General features: G+C 31.7%; 1 protein-coding gene across 1 annotated transcript in view; it reads left to right on the forward strand.

Moving 5' to 3' along the window:
• LOC133324881 (large ribosomal subunit protein uL13m) overlaps window positions 1–25,617 on the forward strand; it is a 111,058-nt gene that overhangs the window by 36,429 nt on the left and 49,012 nt on the right. The window lies entirely within an intron of this gene.

The following is a 25,617-nucleotide window of genomic DNA, read 5'->3' on the forward strand; positions in this document are numbered from 1 at the left end:
AATGACCAAAGCGGAAAATGACGGATATAGTTCACTCATAAGCATCAATGTGAATTGTCATAATTATAAAAAATTATATATATATAAGCTTAATCGATTAATAAAACCGATTCGATATTTTTAGTGCTCGTAGATTTCTGAGCAAGGAATGATCGCGTGTACATTCAATGATATACTTCTCAATTATTTTTTGTATTCTCACAAAAAAGTTTCAATACAATATCAATCCAATTGAAAAAAGAAAAATATTTTGAAAATTTTCAATAATTGACAAATGAAGGTTTATTGGATTGACTCACTACCAATTCTAGCCCAAAATATCTCAAAAATCAACTACGACGTGGTGCAATCAAAATAGCTTGATAAAAAATTCCGGGAAATGCAAATATGCTTCATAATATTCTTTTTTGCAAATTTTCCGTGGTTTTCGATTTTTTCTCACCTTTTAAACTTTTTAGACTAAGATCAGATAAATCCGTTCAGCCGTTCTCGAGCTTATGTACATATACATACATATGTATATACAAAAGCTTTTTCAAGGCAATGACAATCCAATTGATAGTAAAAAATTAACATATTTTGAGAATTTTCCATAAATGACAATTATGGACAAATATGTCCAAGAAGAACTACGAAGAGATGAAATCATAAAGGTTCGATATAAAATGTGTGGAAATCCTAATATCCTTCAAAATATATTTTGCAACATTTTCGCGGATATTTCTCAAAATTTTCTTCAATTAAAACCTTTCCACTTCAATTACAAATAAATAACAGAAATTTTAAGTCAAATCGGTCCAACCGTTTTTTTAAATAATTTTTGCAAGATTATCGCGGCAAACTGAAAGAAACTTTGAGTCAAATCGGTCCAGCTGTTCTCAGTTGATGAATTAGTATACATTTTTTTGGCACCATTTTTATATACATATATAGATTATATTCATATTTATTTATTTGAAAATGAAATATCTATCTATCCACATAATTGAGCTATTGGCACTTACATGTGAAAATGCAGGGAATTGCGAGTTATTCAATGAAGAAAGATTTGCTTCCTCAAACTTTCCCAGCAAGCAGATTGAGTAAATTGAATACGGGAGCATATTTTATGAACAATTTCAATTTTATGCGTTAAAAAATTAAAAAAAAAATGTATGCGTTAAAAAAATGTTTTCATCAATTTTCGCCGTTTTCAATTGGCACAGATGCAAATAAAGTCCTTGCATATTTGGGTAATACGGACGTCTAAAGGTGAGAAGGTGAGTATTTTTGTATAGAGCGCAATAAATTAGTTACGACCCTAACACACACGACACGGAATAAGGAATTTTGTAACCCCCAAAATCAGAAAATCTTTGTATAATTTTTGGCTGAGAAATTTGTCCAAAACTCTACAGAATACAGAAATATAGGAGGTACCGTTATATGAGGTCTACTTTAAAAACTTGATCAATATTGATAGGTTTAGGTGAGATGATTTGCTACGCAATAAGAACCCAAAAGTTGCGGGTCAACATCCCGAAATGGGTATAAAAATATAGGACCTCTGGCTGAAAATTTTGAATGTAGGTCCATATTTTTGCAAAATTTCCATATAAGGGTCACGGTCGCTATTTAAACCTATAAAATGCCAAAAATGGGATACACGGTTATATGAGGGCTAAAACATAACGCGGACCAATGTAGCACATCTTCTAGTTGACCTGCATCTGCGCAATTAGGTTGCTATCTTTTAGTAATCTGAAAATGTTTACCCGATCAAGGTCTATTAAAAATATATTTTCAAAGAAATACAAACGAAATGACAAACGTAATATATTTAATTAAAAAGTATAAAAAGGCATTTACATTAGACCTTGTTGCAGAACTTGTTTGCAAGAAGGTTACCTTCTTTATGAGGATTTATTTGATAAATATGCAAAGGAATTGAAAATTATAACCCACTGGGTTAACTAAATCCGGTACAATGTAAACGTACTATAAAATTAAAATGTATATAATTGGTCTTTTCGAAATGTCGACTCCCTATTTCGTTCATTTTTGACACATGTGTTTTTCCTACAAACTGTAAATTTCCCATTCACTGGTTTCACATTTCACATACCATATGCTGTACCCTGCCCTGCTCTGCCCTGCCAACATAAACGCATCAAATGCTAAGAGTGGCTGTCATGTGAAAGTTGTGATATTGTTCGAGTTAAACGTTTTCATTTGAAGAGTGGCTTCTTGCTGATGTTGTTGTTGTTGCTGTTGTTATTGTGGGTTCTTTTTGTTCCCTCTCTTGTTGTTTTTGTTTTAAAGATTTCTAAAGAGAAAACGAAGAAGAAGAATGCGAAGAGACACTGAAGTAGCATAGAAGTGCTTAAAGAAAACACTAAAGCAAAATTAGCTTTGGAAAGACACTTCCTTGAACGTGCCCTATACAAAATATCAATTCATTATCTGAGATGCACCCAAACGTTCCGGTTGTGGTTGGTAAGTAGGCAATTCAGAAATATCCATAAACATGCATACTCACATACAAATGCATGTATATTTATACACGCTCATATGCATTTACTATATGACTATATACATTCATTCACATTAGCACACATTCATTAGGTGCTCGATGCCAACTTGAGATTTTTAACGATTTAATTTTTGACGTTAGTTGGATGAATGGTTTTGGAAGCTATTGTCGATGCACTTGTGGTTTCAGAAATCTCCTATTAGAATATTTATGCTTCCGTTGTCAAAGATTTCGATATAAGTATTTTGAGAAGGCGCTTAATAGGCTTTAAAATATTGTAAATTGTGATTGCTGGAATATAAAGATAACAGACTTTTATTGGCGAGTCAAATTAACAATTTATTGAACAATCAAAAAATAACATGTGACGTAAAGTAATAGGAAATTTCAGAGAATTATTGTTAAACTTTTTGCTTTTGTAGAAACATATTTCACTCAGCATTTGTGTACATTTTCCACATATCATCCCACAAAAGGGATGAGTTAAGGATTCCCCATTGAAGAACAAAGAATTTAAATTTTACTTTGAATGCATATCACATGTAGAAATTCGAGCTATAAATGAGTATGTGAATTGGACCAGTTCAAACTCTAGGTTAATAACGACAGATATCATAAGAGACAGCAAATTTACTATACGAGCCATAATGTCCAAAATAGCTAAGAAGTTCTATCAATTTTTGCCGAATACTTTTAGAGCTGAAATCATGGACAAAGCAGGTCAGCACAATTTTTTGAAATAACGACGGGACTGGAAGTAACACAGTATATCATGAGGAGTACCAGCGTGTGCAGCGTGGAACATTTTCTAGGTCGCGGCCGGGCATTGGCAAACCTACGAACTCAATCTTGAGAAATGACACTAAACTTGGCCTTATTGACATTCTCGGTATTGGCCACCCATTCTCAGTTTTGATTTAATTCGAAACTACACTATATAAATTCCATAATGCCATATTCTGACGGGCATTAGAACAACGAAGTTCGCACTCAGAATTACCTACATGAATTAACCCGTTCATACAACACTATTCTTAATTCATGTCATCAGAATTTTCTTTTACACATTTGTTGTTTCTCATTTTACACCGAAATCTTAACTTATTTGTGTGTATTACCTATGAATTTAAGTAGAAAAAAATATTCTCTTTCTCCTGAATGTATTTTTCATTCATGTTTTCCATTTTTTCTGAAAATGTTGTTGTTTTTAATACATTTTTATATTTTCTCAATTCAAATGTCACATGTAAAAATTTGAAGAATTTTTTGTTTTAGTTTCCCTACATTTGTTTTGTACGCTAATTAGAACCAAGGGAAAAGAAATGCATATTGCATTATGTAGAAAACAAAATTTACATCCTAGAAAAATTTACATTACTAGAAAATTTTTTACTTTTCATTCATCATTTTCAATTTTATTGAAAAAGTTTGAAAATTTTATAAATATTAACATGCTCTCAAAATTAATTTATTTTCGATAAATACTCTCAATTGTTAGGGATGGGACAAATTTCTTGGTTATTCAGAGAGTGATTGGAATTGAACAATGTACAAAGGTCGGTGTTCGCTCAGACAAATTTTTATGGGGAACTAAGTAATTAGTTCATAATTAAGGGTCGAACAACGAATGAGAGGGCGAACAACACTCGTCTGTACATGGCATAAAATTTTATGCATGTCGATTGCCTTATTTTTTAAAATAATAGTACGTTTACATTATACCGGATTTCGTTATATATATATATATATATGTCAAATAAATGCTCATAATGTAGGTTAACCAGATAAAAAGTCCTAATGTAAATGCCGTTTAATAAAAATGTGTATTTTCTAAAGTATTTAATTTTTGAAGTATTTTAAGATGGACAATTCTATGTATAATTGCATATAAATAAACATGATATGTACAGACATATAGGAGGTGATGCGAATGTGGTTTACCCATTTGTTTTTAGATTGCCAAATTTTTATATTTTAACCGATTAAATTGAAATTTTACACTTAACATGCTACATGTGTTTTCTTTCCATGTATCAATTTGAAAATAATATTATTCTAACAATTTAAGAGATATTTGAGAAAATATTTGAAATTCCATTAAAAGTGATTTTAAAAAAAGTGAATGTGGTAACCACATTACCTTCCTACCACATGATGTTAATGTGGTATAGTATAATTTTCACTTCCAATTGATATCTTATATAATTCATTGTTTTTAATGAATGTGAATTAGCTCGAGATTTATGTCTGTTAAGATTTTTAACGGATACGTTGAGTGGAACATTAATTTTTATTATATAATAATGTCTACACATGGCAATATTTAATTTTCGTACGGAGAAGTAGTTTAAATCCCATGGCCTTTGTTTTCCTTCCTTATGATGCATGGTAGGCTCTCGTAGAGGACAAATGTTTCAAATAGTAATGGAATTTTGTCTTGTGCTGGCTTTTTTTCATACAGACTCAAGGTATACCACATTACCTGCACTTGTGTTCCCTGAAAAATTGTCTAGTTTTTTTTCCTAAATTGGTAAATATGTGGTGCAATCGCGCATATTATTTGATTTTTAGTACTTACTGATTATTTTAATGCTTTCATAATAAAGATTAAAATAAATCTGTAAAACAAAAAATTATTTTTAAACTTCAACCGAAAAAAGTCAATTTCATGAAAAATTTAATTTTTGCTACTGATTCTCAACGTAAGTTAAATAAATTAAACAGATCATTGCTATCTTATTTTTTTGAGAACAGCAAACTATAAAACATGTTTCAGTTATTCTAAAATTTTCAGTTTACAAAAAAAGTGACTATACCACATTACCAACCTATACCACATTTGCATCACTTCCTATACTGGACCTTCAAGACTTGCGGTAGATAAAATACAATGTAATAATAATAATTTTTGGTCCACATTGTTCTCAATTTATAACTACAGTTGCTTTAACGTATATTTATAGATTATAGAGGCTGGGAATTTCAAAATATTAAACAAGAGGATATTTTCATTTAAATTTTGAAAGCTGAATGTTATCAAAAGTGAAATTATAACCTGTAAGGAACGTAGTAAAGTCGGACTGAGCCGACTATATGATACCATTCACCACTTTAGGTATATTTTACAACTGTATCATAAAAGACGTCGCCTTTTCGAAGGAACATTGACACATTATTGAACGAACTTACATATGTGATCTTTATCTATATCTAAACCGACTAACATCAATCCCCACACATGTCATTCTGCAACATATGCAATGTTTAAAATGTAATCTCATTCTGACACCCATTGATTATTTGGTGTACAATATAATTAATTTAGTACGTTATGCCAAAATTGGTGCAAATCGAATGATTTTCAGGGACTTTGATGCTCCATTTACCTAAAATCGGAAATCGTAAAACATATATGGGAGCTATATGTAAATATGAACCGATTTTCTCCAATTTCAATAGGGTTCGTCCTTGGGTCAAATAAGTGACTTGTGCCAAATTTCATCCAAATCGGATATAAATGCGACCTGTACTTTGTTTACAATTTAACATCAACAGAAGGACGGAAGGACATGCATAAATCGACTCAGAAAGTGATTCCATGCATATTCTCAAAAGGAACCATGGGTCTATCTCAATTCCTTTTGCCTCTTACAAATATATGCACAAAGACATAATACCCTGTAGGTATTATGGTGAAGGGTATACAAAATTGGAATTATATGTCTGCATGGGACTACCTAAATTCATGCGTATGCGTACGCCTATGAACCTATGAACGCCGATGAACCCCTTTTTGTATATGTGAGATTGACTAGTGTATGGCAAACTCTTCAATCACTATTCCAAAAAATCGATTTTTGTGCCAAAAAATGAATTTTGAGTCGTAAATTAAGTTGTTTTTTTATTCCGTCACAATTTTATTATTTTTGTACACAAAATTATTTACTGACAACTTTCAAAATGAATATTATTCACCAGATTGATAGGGTTTCATTTTCAAAATCAAAACTATTTTGATTTTCTTCATGCATTGTGTGTGTCACACATACAAAAATAAACTTTCAAAATTGAGACACATACTATGATAAATGCTGTACGGCATGATGTATAGTGTATGGGGCCTAATAAGGTGTATGCATCAGATACAACAACAAATATTTTACAAAAACAACATTGTTGTTATAGAAATTAACATGTCATGTTGACAATAAGTTTTTGACAAAAATAAACAAAAACAATTATTAATTTATTTTTGTCAAAAACTATTCTTTGAGGAATAATTAATGAATTTGTGTATTCTTGGGTTATTGACGGTTTTTTAATTTAAGTTTCCCACGTGTAGCCCATTGATCCTTGTGATGTTGTTTATATTGTGAGTTGCAATCTCTTTTTCTATGGAGTAGTGTCTTTCAATGTTCATGCCTTCTTAAAGCAAATTGAAAGACATAAATCCCTGGCCAAAGACTAAATCATGGAAATTATGTTGACCGAGAATTGTGACATGCATCAAGGGGCCGATTCCAATATAGGCTAATATAATCTCCTCGATTTTATGAGTATCAGGAATTTATGGGCAGATTTCCGCACATAACATAAAATATGTGGACCATTCGGCGAACGGGGTTATAATTGATTTAAGCCTAGGTTTCCTTTCCGTCCTCCTCATGAATGTAGTTTTCTTGAATTTTTATTATTAAAAAAGCCTAAATTTAAAGACCATTTTTGAAATCGAAATGTAATATTGAAAATGTTTTTGACAATTTGCTTTACAAACAATAAAGAAAAAAGTTTAAAACCATATGATTGTCACTTACACCTTATTAAATACACCTTGCTCGTACCGACAATTTTCTGGCAATTCGTTTTGTGTATTTCGTATTTGTTGACATTTTATATTTATTTAAATGTGAAAAAACTATAGACATCAAATGAAAAAAGAAATATTTTCGAAACCGAATTGCCTTGTATAGACGCATGAAGCAAGTTCAAAAGGGAACGATAATAATTGCCGCAAGTAAACTCGCCTAATTTAAATCAGGACTATAAAAATATAAAGTTAAAAAATGTCAGCATTGACAATGCGTATCTGGATTTTTTTTTTTTTTGTTTTTTGAAAATAGAATTCCAGTCATTGAAAATTCTGTTTTTCTATATATGTAAATATTTTTCGATGATGGCGGGTTATTTGGGATACCATTCGTATTTTGTTTTTGTAAAATAGTCAGGGTGAATCCCAGTTTGTTGCTTTAAAAAAACTATTTATTAGTGGGGAATATATAGCATAGTCCGCCGAGGGGTAAGGCAGAGAAGACTTAAGTTTCGGATCTCGCTACTGATCCTCAATGGTGTAAAATTAAAAAATTCACATTTTGTTTTTTTAAGAATTATTTTAATATTCATAATTTGTACGCACGATAAACTTTTATATGTTTTATAGAAAATAGATGGAAAGGCATTACTAATCGTAAAAATTTATTAAAACTAAAGACAATATTTTATATTCATTAAGCACAAAATATATAACTTCATTAGTATTGATGTATTGCCAAACATTGCCTCTTATGCCACATTTTATCTATATGTGGATTATAAAGTACAGTTGCGGTCAAAATAATCGCAGCGCACCCTATAATTAATAGTTGGAAAACGGAGAAACATGCTGTGATCGGACGATTCCAAAATATTTGTATATGTTCATACTGGATCCCGACAGTATGTGAGACGTCCACAGAAGAAAAATTAAGATCCCTATAATGAGTAAAGATGGCGAATCACATGTTATTTTATCGTACTGCGAAGTTGGACCAAGAAGTAGGATTCAAAATGCAATGGATGCCGCACAATGCTGCAACATATTGTGGTTCTATATGAGAATATGAAATGCATATAAAACTAAAATATCAATATGACAATGTTCCAAAGCAAACGAATCGATTAGCGAATCAGTTGTTTCAGGACAACAGTATAATTTGGCCAGAAAACATTAAGCGATTAAAAAAATGATTTTCTTCAGTGGGAATATTTCAATATATTACCCTGATATTATTTTGACTGAGGACAAAGAGAACCACCTCCCATTCTCACTATTCCACAATTGTATTCCAACAAGGGGTTCATTTATTTTATGGACCTTCAAAATCGTATTTATTCGTTTATAATGCATGTTAAAAATGAGGGTCTTTGTCGTTTGAATTTATCCGAGTTCATTACATAGTTGTGTTTAAATATACATATTAATATGCCAAAATTTGAACCGATTGGACTAATAGGAATTGCATAATTCCAGTCGTAAAAAATATTGAATTTGAAAAATTGTGAAAAAAAGAAACGCATTTTGGATAAATTAAAGGGACTGCAATAGTTCTGAATTAAAAAAACAATACCTATATTTGAACACATGTTATATTTACTTCATTTGGTGGTGTGTGAGAAAATTAAGACCTTTTCGAGTATATTAGAAAACAAGAAGGGCAAATTCGCTATATATAATGTGATGATTTTTTGCTATTAACTTTAAAATTAACAAAAAACCCTTTATATACATTTATGCGGCTGTTGCAGAATTTTTTTGGTGACATGTTTTCATTCAAATAGAAGAAAGAATATTCTGTAAAACATTTTCTTCTTCATTCTAGAGTTCTTTTGCGTCTTGCACAAGATTTTGCAAAAAGACAATTCAAATATTTTACAAAAAAAAAAAACCAATTTTTATTACATTTCAACCTAGAACTTCCCACTAACGCCTTTTCTTAAATTTCAATTGAACATTTCAAAAACAGTTGAAGATATTATCAATTTAATGTGTTTTTCTCGAAACAGTGTTTTTACGATTGGTGGACAGCTAAATATAAGATATCAGTTGGTACCTTCAATTTTTTAAACAATTCCATGTACTTATACTACGAAACAGCTTAATGAGATTTGTATACATACATTCACTTTCAATATACACTCATATAAAAGTGCATAGAAGAAACAAAAGTATTTTGTTGATGCATTTCATGACATATTTTCCAATATCAAATATGAAATTAAAATTTAAACAACAAAAGATGGTAAATATCGAAAAAAAACGAATCCTTCGTCTGGGGAATACCCATCATATATGATAAGGGAGTAATCATGCTCTACTTATATATTTCAGTTTCATATTTTCTGTGTGTGTGTTTTTTTCTTTTTTTTCGTTTGTCTTGGCAAAGTGTTCGCCTTAGCCTTTAAGGCAACAACATTGTTGTCTTCTTCGGCGAGTGTGTCAATTGCGAAAGAAATCAAAAGGAAAAACAAAAAATGAAACTTAGAAACAAAACACTAAGTATGCCTCTTCTTTGCCTCGTTTATTGTTTAGCAGGTTTAGGTTTCTTGCGCTTCCAAAGGAATCAAATTGAGACATGCATTCTTAGTAAATCGCCTGGGGGAACTTATTTAATTTTATACTCAGTCGTGTGTTTACGTTTCTGTTTAGTTTAGTTTTGCGACCAAATTCAGGTCATATAGAAAAACCACTTATTCTCTGGAAATTCAGAAGAATTTCCACACGGTTGATGAGGTGAAATGAAAATTTTCCCAATAGGATTTAAAATAATGCAGATACGTTTTTTATTTAAATTGGACATTTTGCTGTAGGCATTTGGGTAAAAAACAAAACGCTTCCAGGCATTTGTGCATGACATTGATGATAAAACAATGAAAGTATATTAGAAGACAATTTCAATAGAAGCGTTGAAAATCGTCGATGGCCCGGCAATGTATATTACAGTAGAGGCATTAAAGATTTGAAGATACATTGAAAACAAAATTTGGAGCAAATTTTATTAAAATGTAGCTCGCGGCCTATCGTCCAGTAATTTGATATTTCTAATATATCTTTTGTATTAAAATAAATAATTCGATGTATTTATATAAATACTTTAAAGTACCCGCTACTTCGTATGCGGAACAGGAATAAAAAAATATTTCATACGGAAATCGTTGTACTATAGTTCTGAATTCCACCTCTATTCGTACATTTAATATCAAGTTTATTACCATGAAGTACTCTTCACACATAAGCACTATTTTCCGAAATCCACACATTATCAAAAACGTACAGGTTCCACATGTAATTCCATTTAAAACTTTTCGAACACATAATTATACATTTTCAAGACTACATCTATACCGTCACCTCCACTAAATTTAGTATCAAAAACCCTTTGGTCCTTCTTTCTAACTCTCTGTCAATGACCAACATTCTAAATTTTAGGTTTCCAGCTCTCTCCGTTACCCAAATTCAAATTATTCCAAATTTAGTGAATTTTCTATTCTATTTACTATTGGTACACATAAATTCGAGTTTCCAAAGTTATCTCCATACCTCAATACTACACTTCAACAGTAATTTTAATTAAAAAATTCGGGAGTCCAGCTCTCTCCGTTCACCCAAATCCATCTAGTGCCGTTTAGTACTTTTCGTACACATAAATACGAGTTTCCAAAGATGTCTCTATAGCTCAATCTTCAACAGAAATCTTAATTCCAAATTTCAGGTTTTCAGTTCTATCCTTTCAAGCAACATCCAAATTGTACTAAACTTTGTACCACATATACCTTTCGTACCAATAAGTACGAATTTCATAATCTACCTCAGTCCTACACTCCAACAGTCATTTTAATTCCCAATTTGAAGACTTCAGCTCTATCTGTTCACATAAATCCAACTTTCACCAAATTTAGAACCATTTAGTACTTTTCGTACAAATAAGTACGATTTTTTAAAGCTAATTCCGATTATCACGATTCCATCTCTACACACTCAACTGAGAGTAATTAGTACGGAATTTAGTACCATTTTACACTTTTATACACATAAGTACGAATGTCTTAAGCCATTTCCGTACATCAACACCACTTCCCAACCTGTATTCCATTTAAAATGTCAAGAAACCTTTAGTACACTTATAGGTCGAATTTCCAAAAACCCTTTTGCACATCTTTCTAACTTTCCATTAGTGACCAACATTCCAAATTTCAGAATTCTAGGTCTTCACGTTCTCTAATAAAAAGGGTACCATATTTGGTACATTTTAGTACTTTTCGTACCCTTCTACTTCCAACAAAACTTCCTGCATACCCCGATACTACACCCTCATAATGATTCCAAATTCAAATTTAAATGTACCAAATTTAGTACAGAGTAGTACGAATTTCCAATACTTCTTACTAAACCCACACCCCCACAGTTATCCTAAATCCAAGTTTCAGAATTCCAACTCTATCGGTTCATCCACAATTCAATTTGTACCAAATTTAGTACACTGTAGTACGAATTTCCAAAACTTCCTACTTAACCTAAACCTACACTCCAAGTGATCCTAATTCCAAGTTTCAGAATTCCAACGCTATCGGTTCACTCACAATCCAAATTGTACCAAATTTAGTACACAGTAGTATGAATTTCCAAAACCTCCAACTTACCCTAACCCTACAACCCCACAGTGATCCTAAATCCAAGTTTCAGGATTACAACTCTATCGGTTCACTCACAATTCAATTTGTACCAAATTTAGTACACTGTAGTACGAATTTCCAAAACTTCCTACAGACCCCAATCCTACACCACCACAGTGACCCTAACACAAAGTTTCAGGATTCCAGCTCTATCGGTTCACCCACAATTCAAATTGTACCAAATTTAGTACATAGTAGTACCAATTTCCAAAACTTCCTAAATACCCCAATCCTACACCCCCACAGTGATCCTAAATCCAAGTTTTAGGATTCCAACTCTTTCGGTTCACCTACAGTTAAAATTGTACGATATTTAGTACACAGTAGTACGAATTTCGAAAACTTCTTACTTACCAAAAACAGAGATGCTAAATCCAAGTTTCAGAATTACAACTCTTTCGGTTCACTCACAATTCAAATTGTACCAAATTTAGTACACAGTAGTACGAATTTCCACGCTTCCAAAACCATCTCCTTAAATGGACTCTACATCTCATCCCTAATTCGCATTCCAAATTTCAAGTTTTTAGCTCTATCAATTCACATGCTACGAAATTGTACAAAATTAAGAACATTTTAGTACTTTTCGGATATTTATAGTTCGAATTTCCAAAAAACTCGTTGGTACATCTATCCTACACTCAGCGACCACCAATCCAAATTTCAGAGTTCTAGCTCTACCGGTTCGCCAAATACAAATGGTAGCACATTTAGTACTTTTCGTACCGTTCTAGTACGAATTTCCAAAAACGCTTTTGTACATCTTCCTAACTTTACATCAGTAACCCACATTCCAAATTTCAGAATTCTAGCTCTTCCCGTTCGCCTAATACAAAGGGTACCATATTTGGTACATTTTAGTACTTTTCGTACCCTTCTAGTTCGAATTTCCAAAAACCCAGGCTTATCTCGCGCCTACACACCAACACCAACCCACACTCAAAATTTCAAGCTTCTAGCTTTAGCCGTTTCGTCTGGGCGATGATCTGTCAGTCACTCACTCACTTAACACTAAGCTCTTTTATATATATAGGTAGATAATGCAGAACACTCACTCGGTAGATGTTTAGAAAAGTTTACAAAAAAAATTAAAAAACTTTAAAACCTCCCGAAAAAATGTTCAAAACTCATTAAGAGAATACCATTTAATTGATCGGTACATGATCTGAAGATTGATGATTTTTATACTGACTTTTTGCAAATATGTTGCTATAGTGCATGAACGCCTTGCTTAACTCAAAGCAATCGATATAAAGAAGAATTGGAACACTGCTGACGTTTAAGCTGTCTTTCTTTTGTGTTTCTCCAAATATGGAATAGAGAATAAATTCCAACAATGAAATAAAACCAAATATATTGGAATAGATGCGGTGAATACGAAATTTTTATTTTAGGAAAGTCTTTATTTCAGGACAGTTTTTAGGACAGGTCTTACCAGTTGTCTGGTTGATATACAAAAGAGATAGATTAAAAAGAAGTAAAGACGGAAATCGCCAATGTGACAGGGATCGATGTTGCGGCGAATTTAATGTTTAGTTAAGCAACAAATGTCAAAATGCTATAAAGTATTTGGATATTTAATGCTTGCTACGGAATATTGGGGGTAGTGTATAGTAGTAGGGATTCCAATACTAGTGTTGTTTATGATGACATAAACAGTGCATTCTAGCAAAAAACTAGAAAAAGTTAAAGGTCAATTAAAGAGATGACTTATATTGCTCTTGCTCTTGCCCAGGAGCTACATACGTTCTACGTTCGGAAAATCACATTAATATTCTATATGAAGGTCTAAATATACCAGAAATAGTTAAAACTACTAGAATTCAATAAATATTTCTTAAAACAATTAAATAAATTTGAAAAAAATGAAAAGTTGAGAATTCATCTAGAAGGAATAATTATACTTCGAAGAGTTTCATATTAAGTACATTTTAGTACTTTACGGATACCTATTATTCGAATTTCCAAAAAATACTTTAGTACATCTAACCTACACTCCATCAGTGATCCTCACTGCAAATTTAAGAGTTTTAAATACTCTGCCATGTTGAACTCAAGACCTTAATTTTGTTGTCAAATTGTATCTCCTCCAGTCTACAATAGATATTATGCCACCCAGAAAATATTATTAAAAAAAACATTGTCAGTTTCAATATATTTTAAGGATCCTGAGTTGAGCAGCAGAACCTTAGCTGTGTGTTCTAATCTTATACAAAATATCATTGGTAGGGGAGAGGGGGGCACCTTTGAACACTTTTTGCTTTCAAGCCTTATACAATTTTTTATTTTATCATTTTTGGTTTCTTATAAATTTTAACTGATAGGTACATATGTAACCTTTAAAATGAATACACATATGACATACTATAAGCTTGATAAATATATTTTATTACTGTTTTAATGGACGAACTCAAAGTGTTCAAAACTGCCCCCCCAGGGGGGCACCTTTGAACAGGGGTTGGCATTTTTGAACGACATGGTTTTTTACAGTGTTTATGTTCACATATGTATGTATTTTATTCATACATATCAGAAATGCATTAATTCATTAAAAAATATATAAAAAATGTTCAAAATTTAAAAAATTTAGATCAAAAGTTATTAAAACATAAAATGACTTAAAAATACAAATTAATATGGTGAAAAATACAGTTAATTTCGTAATCTTATTAGCCCATTTGAAATTTTGAGAAATCGAAGCCAAAAGTTAAAAACTCCTTTTTTACTCGAGTTTAATGGGCATGTTCAAAGGTGCCCCACCCATGGCATTTTACGGAAATTTAAAATAACTTTTTTTGTAATAAATATATATGAAAGAAATTGCATTAGTTTTGTTTGAAATGATTGTTGGAATGCAAAAAATTTGTTTGACGAAAGAAAACTATCACAGAATTCTTCCTGCGCCCTTACAACCAAATGAATAAAAGTTTACAATGACACTGAGAAAACATGGTCACCCATGCACAATTTTTCGACAACTGAAAAAGCAAGCAAAAGTGGTTTACCCATATAGAGAACAAGATTGTCATATACAAAAATGTGGTTGCGGGTCGGAAAAATATTAAACCAAGATTTTATGAGCGCTGTTCAAAGGTGCCCCACGTTCAAAGGTGCCCCCCTCTCCCCTACTTACAATAAATTTTAAGTCTAGTAAATTACAGACCATTAGTATAAAAATTAAATCTTTGTCCCTAAACTCGCTGTAAAAAAATAATTCTCTTAGAGAAACTGGAAATGGAAATGCATTATGTGCGCCGCCAATGCATGTAACTCAACACAGTCAATATAGGCAATCTTTTTTTATGAAATTTACTAGTGTTTGGTTTAGCAAAAAAATCTCCTTGCCGAAGAATTTACATTTCTAATTCCCTTCCTGTTGTCAATAACATAGTTCCACTTTCTGCAACCGAACATTTTTGTTTCGTTCATTGAAAATTATTTATTTTGCGAATTAATTTACACATCCTCGTACTGTAGTAAAAATATAAAGCAATGCATACACACACACACACATAAATTTTCTGTCTGGAAAATATATAACCCTCATAACTGTTAATGATTGGCAATCATAACTTTCAAAGACATTCAGACTTCAGAAATTAATTGCAAAACGAACGAAAGCAGACGCACAGAGACAAACAAGTTAAAAACTCCAAACACTTGGCTAAAAGCGGGGCGAGAGCAAGCGAGTCAATGGCAATAATGAAATCAATAAGAAGGTGTTTATGGTTATGTGAGTGCGTGTATGTGTGCGTTTCGTACAATTTATTCTTGTTGTTGTTATTGTTTTATGATTGACAATATATGTAAGGAAACAAAACAACAGCAGCATAAACTAAAAATAACCCAAATGGCCATTAAGTGGTTGTGTTTGTAAGCATTTCCCGTTTCCGGGAGAATGACACACAGCGGATAGTGGTGTTTTATTGTCGCTCTCTTTTTTTACTCATTTGTGTTCTCAGATGCTCGCTCTCTCCTTCTCTCTATCTCTCTTTAGAGATTAAATATAAGAAAAAAAGCTTTTCACCACTTGTTTCCGAAAAAAGGACACTCATTCCTGTGTCAACTCCGTATCACAAATTACCGTAATGGCATAAGCGGAACATACAAACCCAAACACACATAGGCACACTCACACTCTAACAACCGAGTTCACGCGAGTGAACTCGTATAAATGGTTTGTTTGTTTTTGGATAATATTTTTTTTGTTTTTAGACAAAATATAATCTGCTCGTCTAATGACTTTGCTAGTGTGTTTTTATGTACGCGAGTGTGTGCGTGCGTATGTTTTGTAATGTAATTCAAAAAAAGAATCACGTTTTTCATCACAAGAATCAAATGAATTCATACATTCTTACACCCACATACTATGTAATGGACATTAAAAAGTTTGTTTATACAGATGTTCTCAAAGTCCTTTCAATTTCGTGCGGATGATGTTGTTATTTTTGTGGTGGTTATGTTTGTGGAGTTATCATCGCTCTGTTCGTTCGACGATGAGGAAGGCCTCATTTAATAATAAATATGTTTTTCAATTTCATTTTTTTTAGAAAATGTGACTTCAGATTGTTGCGTGAATTATAAGATGAGAATTTCTTGAATAATTCTTTTAAAATCGGGTTTTGAAGAATTTTCCAATAAAATATATAAAAAGGTATAGTTGATATTTTCAGAATTAATAAATAGAAATGGCGGAAAAACACGACCCGAAAAAATTGCCAGTATATAATATCGAATGGTTGACTTTAAAGAATTTTCAAATATACTTAAATTTGTACTCTTATATGGTTTAGTATTATCAGAATGTAAATTTTGTCCAGGTTCGGAATTAAGCTCCGCAGAATGGGATTAACCTCATATTCGACGCCTTGGTGTGTTCTAAGTCCGGAATTTTGCGGCCATCTGGGACCATTTATAAACTTAAGAATTAATGTTGAAAATTAGAACATTATTGTTGAAAATTTCATGTAAATAAGTAATAAAAATTGTAAAATTGAAGATATTAGCCCTTTTTATTGAATATAACCAAATTGGCTGTAATTTAGTTTGGTTTATTCTTGGTTACCAAATTGTCCTACATTTCGGGATTTTGTGCGCGTTTTTTAAACAAATTGACTGTAATTTAGTATTTAGAATTCTCATTGGGTGTGAAATCTTCGTACCAAAACATATTAATATTGATTTATTAATATACCTCATATTCGGTATATATATATATATATATATTGCCAATTATTTAACATAGCTTAAGCCGAGGTTCCCCTTTATAACTCGGGAATTACGTCATTGGAAGCTTTTGATGATGTTGACCTCCAAACTTTCTTTGGGTGGAAGCTGTGTCTACTTTAATGTGAAAACATGTGTAAAAACCGCTTGAGGCGAACTAGTTTTTTAATATCACTATCGATTTGCGACTAAGCCACTCATTTCGCGGTCTTCGTGTCGAAGTAAAACTAGGAGCCTACCAAATGAGGACTACGTCTCTTATGTATCATTTTCTCTAATCTCTATCTCTAAATGATGCTGACATTTTGGAGGTCGATTTTGAGTGTTTTTTGAATTATACATCTAGCTTTAATTCGCAAACAGGAATTTTTAAAAATCGATTTTAAGATTATTGTAGTCGCGAATCCGAGCAATTTGATATATATTTTGTGTATGTAGTATGCACAGCTTCAGAGTAATACTCATCCAAAGGTGAAAATTTTGTGCGATCGAATTTCTAAAAAACCTATTTTTCAGGCCACATTTTTAGATCTGTCAACTGAATGATATGTGTACACGCGATCAGTAAGATTTTTTACGTTTCGGATGATATAAAATTTTCTTCGTGAAAATCCATCTACGGGAACGGCGGGAACTGGCCTTCCAAAAACATGAAATTTGGCGCAAAATATTTTTGAAAATTTTGCGGTTTAATTGCATTTTCTGTGGATCATTTCCGCTTCAAAAAATGACCTGATACGGATTTTGATTTTTTTCGAAAACAGAACTTTAAAAACTTCAGCCGAAAGATAGATGTACCCAATTTATCTCAAAAAAAAGAATAATATAAACCCGTTATAAAGTAAATAAGTTATTCGCGTTTCAAATTGAAAATGTATGAGACCACGTTTTTCTCTACATTTAGCGTTATAAATTTAACTTTCGAAGTGAGCCAGAAAAAACAAAGGTATTTTCGTGTTCCAGGGACTCCAACTAAACAGAATTGGTATATTAGAACCCCTGAATAATTTTTTTGTTGTTTTGTAGCACAGTGTAATAGAAGAAGTAACATCTCTACTCATCATATATGTATGCACATTGTAATGTTTCGAACAGCATGTGGCAATCACCCACACGTGTGCTCTTTTTGAGAGTAATATGTGTGTAAAAAGACCCACAAGAGCGGATCTCTTCCCGAGCCTTGTTCAGCCAAATTTCTAAAATAAAAACACATTTATGATTACAGACATCTGTCTATTATACAATCTTACACATGTGTCTACATACCTACATTCTCTACTCATCATATATGTACATCTGTTACTATGCTCTTTTTGAGAGTAATATATGTGTAAAAAGACCCACAAGATGATCTCTTCCCACTTGTTCATAAAATATATACACATGCGTACGTACACGATTATATACACATTATATAGCTGATTGCCAAGAACTAAAAACAAATGGCTCATACCCCAAAAAAGGAACACAAAATAGACTGTTGGATTTTTTTGTCAATTGTGTACACACAATACAACGGTACGTGACAGTATTTCCTAATGACAATATCTGAGAAATCGAAAACGAACACAGCACCGAAAAAACAACAACAACAAGAAACTGCACCCCACAAATACAAACGAAACAAAAGAATTTTACAGTTCTTCTTTTTTTGCTGCATTGACCTATTTCCATAGAAAAACAAGGTCACCGACCAAAATCGAGGTTTACACGATCCCACTAGTTGCTAGAATAGGGAAATAACCGAACTAAACTGGAACACGAATTACTGGTTCAGGGTGACAGAATGAATGCAAGCAACTCAAAAACACAGTTGAATGTCGGCAAACCCACAATGCAATCCTGTACAAATGCAATGTCACAATGTTAGATAGATATATACATACACACGTTTTAAATTTGTTTTGGAAGATATTTTCTATATTTCAAAGGGGAAATTTTGATATTTATAAATGAGTGCATATTTTTTAACTGACATATTAGGAATTGTTTATTTTGAAAATGGTTTAAATCTATGTTTTGTTTTATTGAGGTATTTTAAATGGTTGTGTTTGATTTGTTCCAAAAATAATGTTAAGGGAACCCTGCCCCCCCCCCTTTTTTATTTTTAAGATTTTAAATGGGCTGGTAAATGAATACCAATTCTTTAAGATTTAAAAAGGAAGAAAAATAATTTACAAAAAAATTTTGTTGTTGTCTTGTTGTTATTTTTTGTGATTAAAGAAAAATCCTTATTTTTGATGGCGGGCATGATTACTCCTCACTGGAACATCGGAATCCGAAAATTCCAACGGTGTTAGAAAGATATATCTCGTATGAACAGGATTTTAAATTCGCTCTAAATGGCGAACCTTTGAAAAAAGTTAAAAAATAAGGAAGATCTTCACCGATTGCCTTTATCATAGTTCATACGATAGCTATACACTCACAGAGAAACGTGTAAAAATTTGGAATCGATTGGGTTATTAGTTTTTGAGTTATCGTGTCCGCCATTCCCAAAAGAGAATAACGCGTTTAAAGTTTGAGAAGCCCTTTAGCCGTCACTTGATGCTAACACAATAAATCGGCTATATTTTCAAGAGTGCTTCAGATTTTCACTTGAAATTTTGTAGGGACATTCTTGAATTAGTGTAGAATCGAATTAAATCAAAACAATTGTTGACCCCGAGAATGGAGAGGTCCCCTTAAGTGGATTTAATTTTGTTTGTGGCATCTCTATATACATATATAAAAATTACGTGTATGTTAATGATCGCTACTGCATCAATTTTGACCATGCTCTATGGGGCGTGAGGAGTGTTTCTGTATAGTTTGAAGTTTACCCGGCAGGTAGCGTAATATTTAGGTTTTTTTTTTGGGGTTTGCAACTACTGCACCGATTATGGTAACACAACGTTTGCGGGTCAGCTAATATGTTTAATATTTTTTTAAATTTTACCAGAAAACCAAGCTGTGTATCAGATGCTAAATGTATTTACATTGGATTTTTTTGCAGGGTAAACCTACTTTATTAGGATTTATTTGACAAATAGGCAATGGAATTGACAATTGAAATCCATTGGGTTAACTAAATCCGGCACAATGTAAACGTACTATTATACAAAATAAATTAAATGAAACCATTGAGCGGAGCAGTTCAGTCTGACGGGGTCTACCGTATGGTACCTTACACAACTACCACTGAATTTGAACTTTTTTTCGATCTAAACACTGAACCTGTGTTAAATTTCGCTTTGTTTAAATTCTCTGATGTGTTAATGACAATATTAAACCATAAATGACAATAATAAACCAGTTACCATTTTCCAATAGTTTTTTATATCTAAAAATCAATCCATAGACAACATTTCCCACAATATGCAAATGTTGTCAATTTTCACACAAATCTCAATAGTTTGTAGGTCAAATTTTAATTCCTTTTAAAATATTGACCGATTATAATCAAAACAGCCAGGCTTATTCATTAGCCAAATCCCCTTCTATATGTACAATTTTATGACGTCCGGTTCATAATTGTGACCTCTAGAGCGACTAAGAAAACAGTCAAAAATTATGTTTTGGTCCACTTTATCTATTCCCCAAAGAGAACTGTCAATGTCATTCTTGACCACAACCGGATCTTCGTGCTAAATTTCTTAGCCATCAGCGCTTAATTTGCACCCTCTAGTGTGGTAATGGGAATACTAAATTCATGTGAGTATTACTGAAAATCATGAGAGTGAAAAATAATACCAAAGCCCACCTAACAGATATTTTTCTGCAATTAATGACTTTTCCGAACTATGGAACGTGTGTGTCAAGTATATATAAATTTGACGTCGAAGAACGTTAAGTTCGTTCGGTCAAACTTTTAAAACCATTTGAAAAATTCGAAAAAGTTCAGTTCCGCATTTCTATTTTTTATATACAAGTAGCAAATATGTACCAAAATGTGTTACAGGATATACCTTCCATAGGGGATAACCAAAATTTAAATAGGAACGAAGTAAATGTGAATCTATAATGAAAAAATCAATCTATCATATGGTTTGTTCCCTTACTGCAAGAATCTAATAATTTTTACTATTTTCTTCGATATCATAAAGGAAAATTTGTTATCGTAGTAAAAAATTGTACATTCTTGCAGGTTCTGGAACAGACTAATAAATAGTATATTTGTCACTCGTTTCAAGTCCGACAAAAACAAACAAGTCAAACATATATTTTTGACAAAGGCTCAGTTTATTCTCTAAAAATTATCTTATGAGTTTTATGTTATAAACAATGTGAAATATTTCTTACTCGGTCGGTCATTATGGCATAAAACGAGAGACAATTAATTAAACGGCTTACGCGACAAGACTGACTCTCTAAAATGGGAAATCAAGCATTACATTGCATTTTTACATATTTCATTAGACCTTTTGGCTTACAGTTATTATTTTAAACAATTTTCTTACATACGAATGTCACTACAATAAACAATTACAGACTAAACGACGTTGCCAGAATCAGCAATATTATAGACCACATAATAAGTAAGATTCGTTACAAGCCGCGCATTTTAATAATACGCATAAAAAGACATGTCAGCCAATTCCAATTTCTATCGTCTATTTTTATAAAATTCGAATTCAAAAATATAAAATAGAGAAATTCCTAAAACTGGAAAAAATGTTCGCTTATGATAAGTTCGGATAACTGAAATTATTTTCATTTAAGCGAACTCCGCTTATGTGAAAACATCGGATAACTGAAACAAACATCCAGATTTTTTTTCCGTTTCAGTAAAACGGAGTCGACTGTATTTATTCTGAACAACAATTTACCTCCCTAATAATGCCATCTACCGACGAGCGTTGTTCGCTCTCTCATTCGTTGTTCGACCCTTAATTATGAAGTAATTACTTAGTTCCCCATACAAAATTTTCTGAGCAAACACCGACTTTTGTACGTTTTTCAATTCGAATCACTCTCTGAATAACCAAAAAATTGTCCATCCCAAACAATTGAGAGTATTAATCGAAAATAAATTAATTAATTTTTTAAAATTTTCAAACTTTTTCAGTAAAATTAAAAATGATGAATGAAAAGTAAAAAATTTTATAGTTTTTATATATGCAGCAAGATGTAAATTTTGTATTCTACATAATGCAATATGCATTTCTTTTCCCTTGGTTCTAATTAGCGCACAAAACAAGAAACAAATGTTGAGCAACTCAAATAAAAAATTCTCCAAATTTTTATATGTGACAGTATGTGACATTTGAATTGAGAAACTATAAAAATGTTTTTAATACAACAACAACAACAACATTTTCAGAAAAATGGAAAACATGAATGAGAAAGAGAATTATTTTTTCTATTTAGATCCCTATGTAATTCACTAAAATGTGTTACATTTTTGGTGTAAAACAAGAAACAAAAAGTTTGAAATAAAAAACTCTGATGACATGAATTATGAATAGTGTTGTATGGACGGGTTAATTCACGTACGTAATTCTGAAAGCGAACTACGTTGTTCGGATGACCGTCAGAACATGGCATAACAAATTGTTACAATATTGAAAAATAATAAACCACCGACAATAGCATGATTTGATTCCAATGTAATACTAGTGTAAATATGAATTTGACAAATTATGTTTTTAAAAATCACCCAACAGGAAAATTGGGAACGCATACAATTCAAAATTGTTCTTTATTAAATGTGCTCCATTGAATAACTCTCATTTTACTTTCATATGTGTTACACATATAAGTCTGCCAATTGTGTTGGGAAAGTTTGAGGAAGCAAATCTTTCTTCATTGAATAACTCTCAATTCTCTGCACTTTCATATGTGTTATTCAAATTTAATTTTGAGGATTCGAAAATATTTTCTTTTCAAAACAAATATAATTTATTTGTTTGTTTACATTTTTCTGTCAAATGACGTTGACACTAGTATAACTTACAAAAACAAATTTCCATGTGGTTGTTGTATCATTTGTTGTACAACAACACTTGCTGTTACCTTCTTGTTTGAAAGGAAAAATTGTACTCTTCGAAAGAAAAAAAGAATAGTATAAAGCCGTTATAAAGTAAATAAGATAAAGTTTCAAATGGAAAATCCATATTATTATAGTGTTATACCATGCGACAATAGTTAGGCTTTGCCCTTAATATTTTCCACAAACATAAAAAGGATGCAAATATGGGACTTGATTCCGACAAAAAAAAAGTGTTACAGGTTGAGGGTGTCTATCTGTTTTATAGAATCTGTTACAATTGTAAAAATATTCTTAAATTTGAGGATGAAACGATCAAATTTGTTTTTATTTAAATTCTGTCACCTATATTTAGAACTTACAGACAAAATTAAAATATAATTATGTTTAATTATCATAATTATTCGCTTTGATTTGACCGATATCGTCTAGGGATAATTCAATCGACTTTTGACTGATCGAATAATCAACTTTTTGTATTGAAGAAATCTTTGAAGAAATTGCAAAGTACACTTTTCAAGATAGACTATCGATTTTCTTCATAAATACTTGGTTTGTTATCACAAAGCCCAAATTGCCCTTTCCAGAACTTTATTTTATATGTTGACAACAATTCACTTACTCGAGGGTTTATACAAGCAACTTTTGTATTGAATACATCATTGCAATGTTAAAATTTTAGTTAAGTTCTGATTGTAAACGTGTGGGAACAATTTTTTAGCACTTCGTTTTGCTCCAGTATAAAGAATTTAAGTGGTCCGCTATTTTCTACAACATTATGGTTCATTTTCGATATCGGATATACTAATTATAGAACACATATCTGAGTCAAATCTTGAACTCCATAAGTTCCACATGAAATCAAATCGATTCTATTTTTAGTCGCACGATCCAAAACACTATCTTTCTGTCAACGTGTATTAATAATATAAATAGTGTACATTTGTATTTTACCCTCACTAAGTGACAACATTTCACATATTTAGAATCTTCAACAAATCCGACATCTCTATTTCCAAACGATGACAATGGTGCTGTGCAAATGTTCATGTTCATTCACAAGTTTTATTCTTTTGCAAAGGACACTGTCACGATTGTTGGGCTTTCACTTTCTAGTGGAATTTCAAGTGAATGAGAGTCCTTCATTTTAACAGCTATATGCACGCATACTCATGCCATATAAACTGAAACACACACACACACGTACGTACATATTTACATATATCCGTTAAAAAGTTATATATTTAATTTCCTAACCACAAAGATGACTTCCGCCAAATGTTGAAAGGCGGACCAAAAGTAAATTACCTCTTTCGCTTCGTGTACTTGTGTGTGTTTGTGTCTGGGCAAGTATGTATATGTGAATACATGGTTATCTATTTTATTACTGAGTACTTTAGTAAGCTAATTAAATAATGTAGGAAAATGACTTGAAGTATAATACGCTAGTATGTAAATATGTATTTTTATACAAATTTAAATTATTTTTTGGACAAGATGCCCGTATAGCAGTTGAAGAAAATCCTTTTTTGTTGGCATTAAATGGATTTCATTAAAAAAATAACATATTATTTGTTCGTACATACACACAAATGTATATTTTAAGGGCTTGCATGTGCTTTTATGTAGGTTTTTTTTTGCAAATTGACACCATGTGCTTCGCAAGCCTACCAAGAATGTATGTATGTGTTTACATATTCGTGTTGGTTTGTATATATGTATTTTTTATATATGTGATTGTATGTTTGTATACTTGTGTGTTTTATGCACAAATGTTTGTATCAAAATTTACACTTGACCCACCTTTAATATACTACTGCTTCTTCTAGTTCCTTTTTCCGCAATCTTTATCTTCTCCTCCGTTTGCGTTGTTCTTGCTTTTCTTCTTTCAACAGAAGCAAGCAAACAAACAAAAAAACAAGTCACAAAAATACAAAAAAGAGTTTTGTGATTTCCTGATTTTCTCTTGTAAACTGGAACACGTTGTCACGAATACATTTATGTATGTTGGTTTGTATGTATGTTTTTACAAATGTTGCCGTTGGATGTACGCTTCTCTGCTTTCACGTTTCCGTTTTGGCGTTTTTCGTTTGGTTGGCGTTGAAACCAAATGAACAAATTCTTTACTTTATTTATTTAGGTATATGAACACGGATGTACATAGGTATGTATGTAGGTATTTATATAAATATTTTTGTTTTATTTACTGATATCGTTGTTGTTGTTGTTGTTGTTTTTATTTATTATTTTCTTCATTTAAATTTTAAACTGTTTTATACAATAATGAACTTTGAACTGTACACAGTACACACACTCACAACAATACATATACACATTTATTTATATATACAAAAAGGATACACTACTGAAGGAATTGAATACACGTGTGTCATATGTTTTCTCTCATGGAGAACAGGAAAACAAA

The sequence above is a fragment of the Musca vetustissima genome, unplaced genomic scaffold (assembly GCF_032173495.1).
Source record: "Musca vetustissima isolate MV318-11 ecotype Yass unplaced genomic scaffold, APGP_CSIRO_Mvet_v1 utg10349, whole genome shotgun sequence".
NCBI lineage: Eukaryota > Metazoa > Arthropoda > Insecta > Diptera > Muscidae > Musca > Musca vetustissima.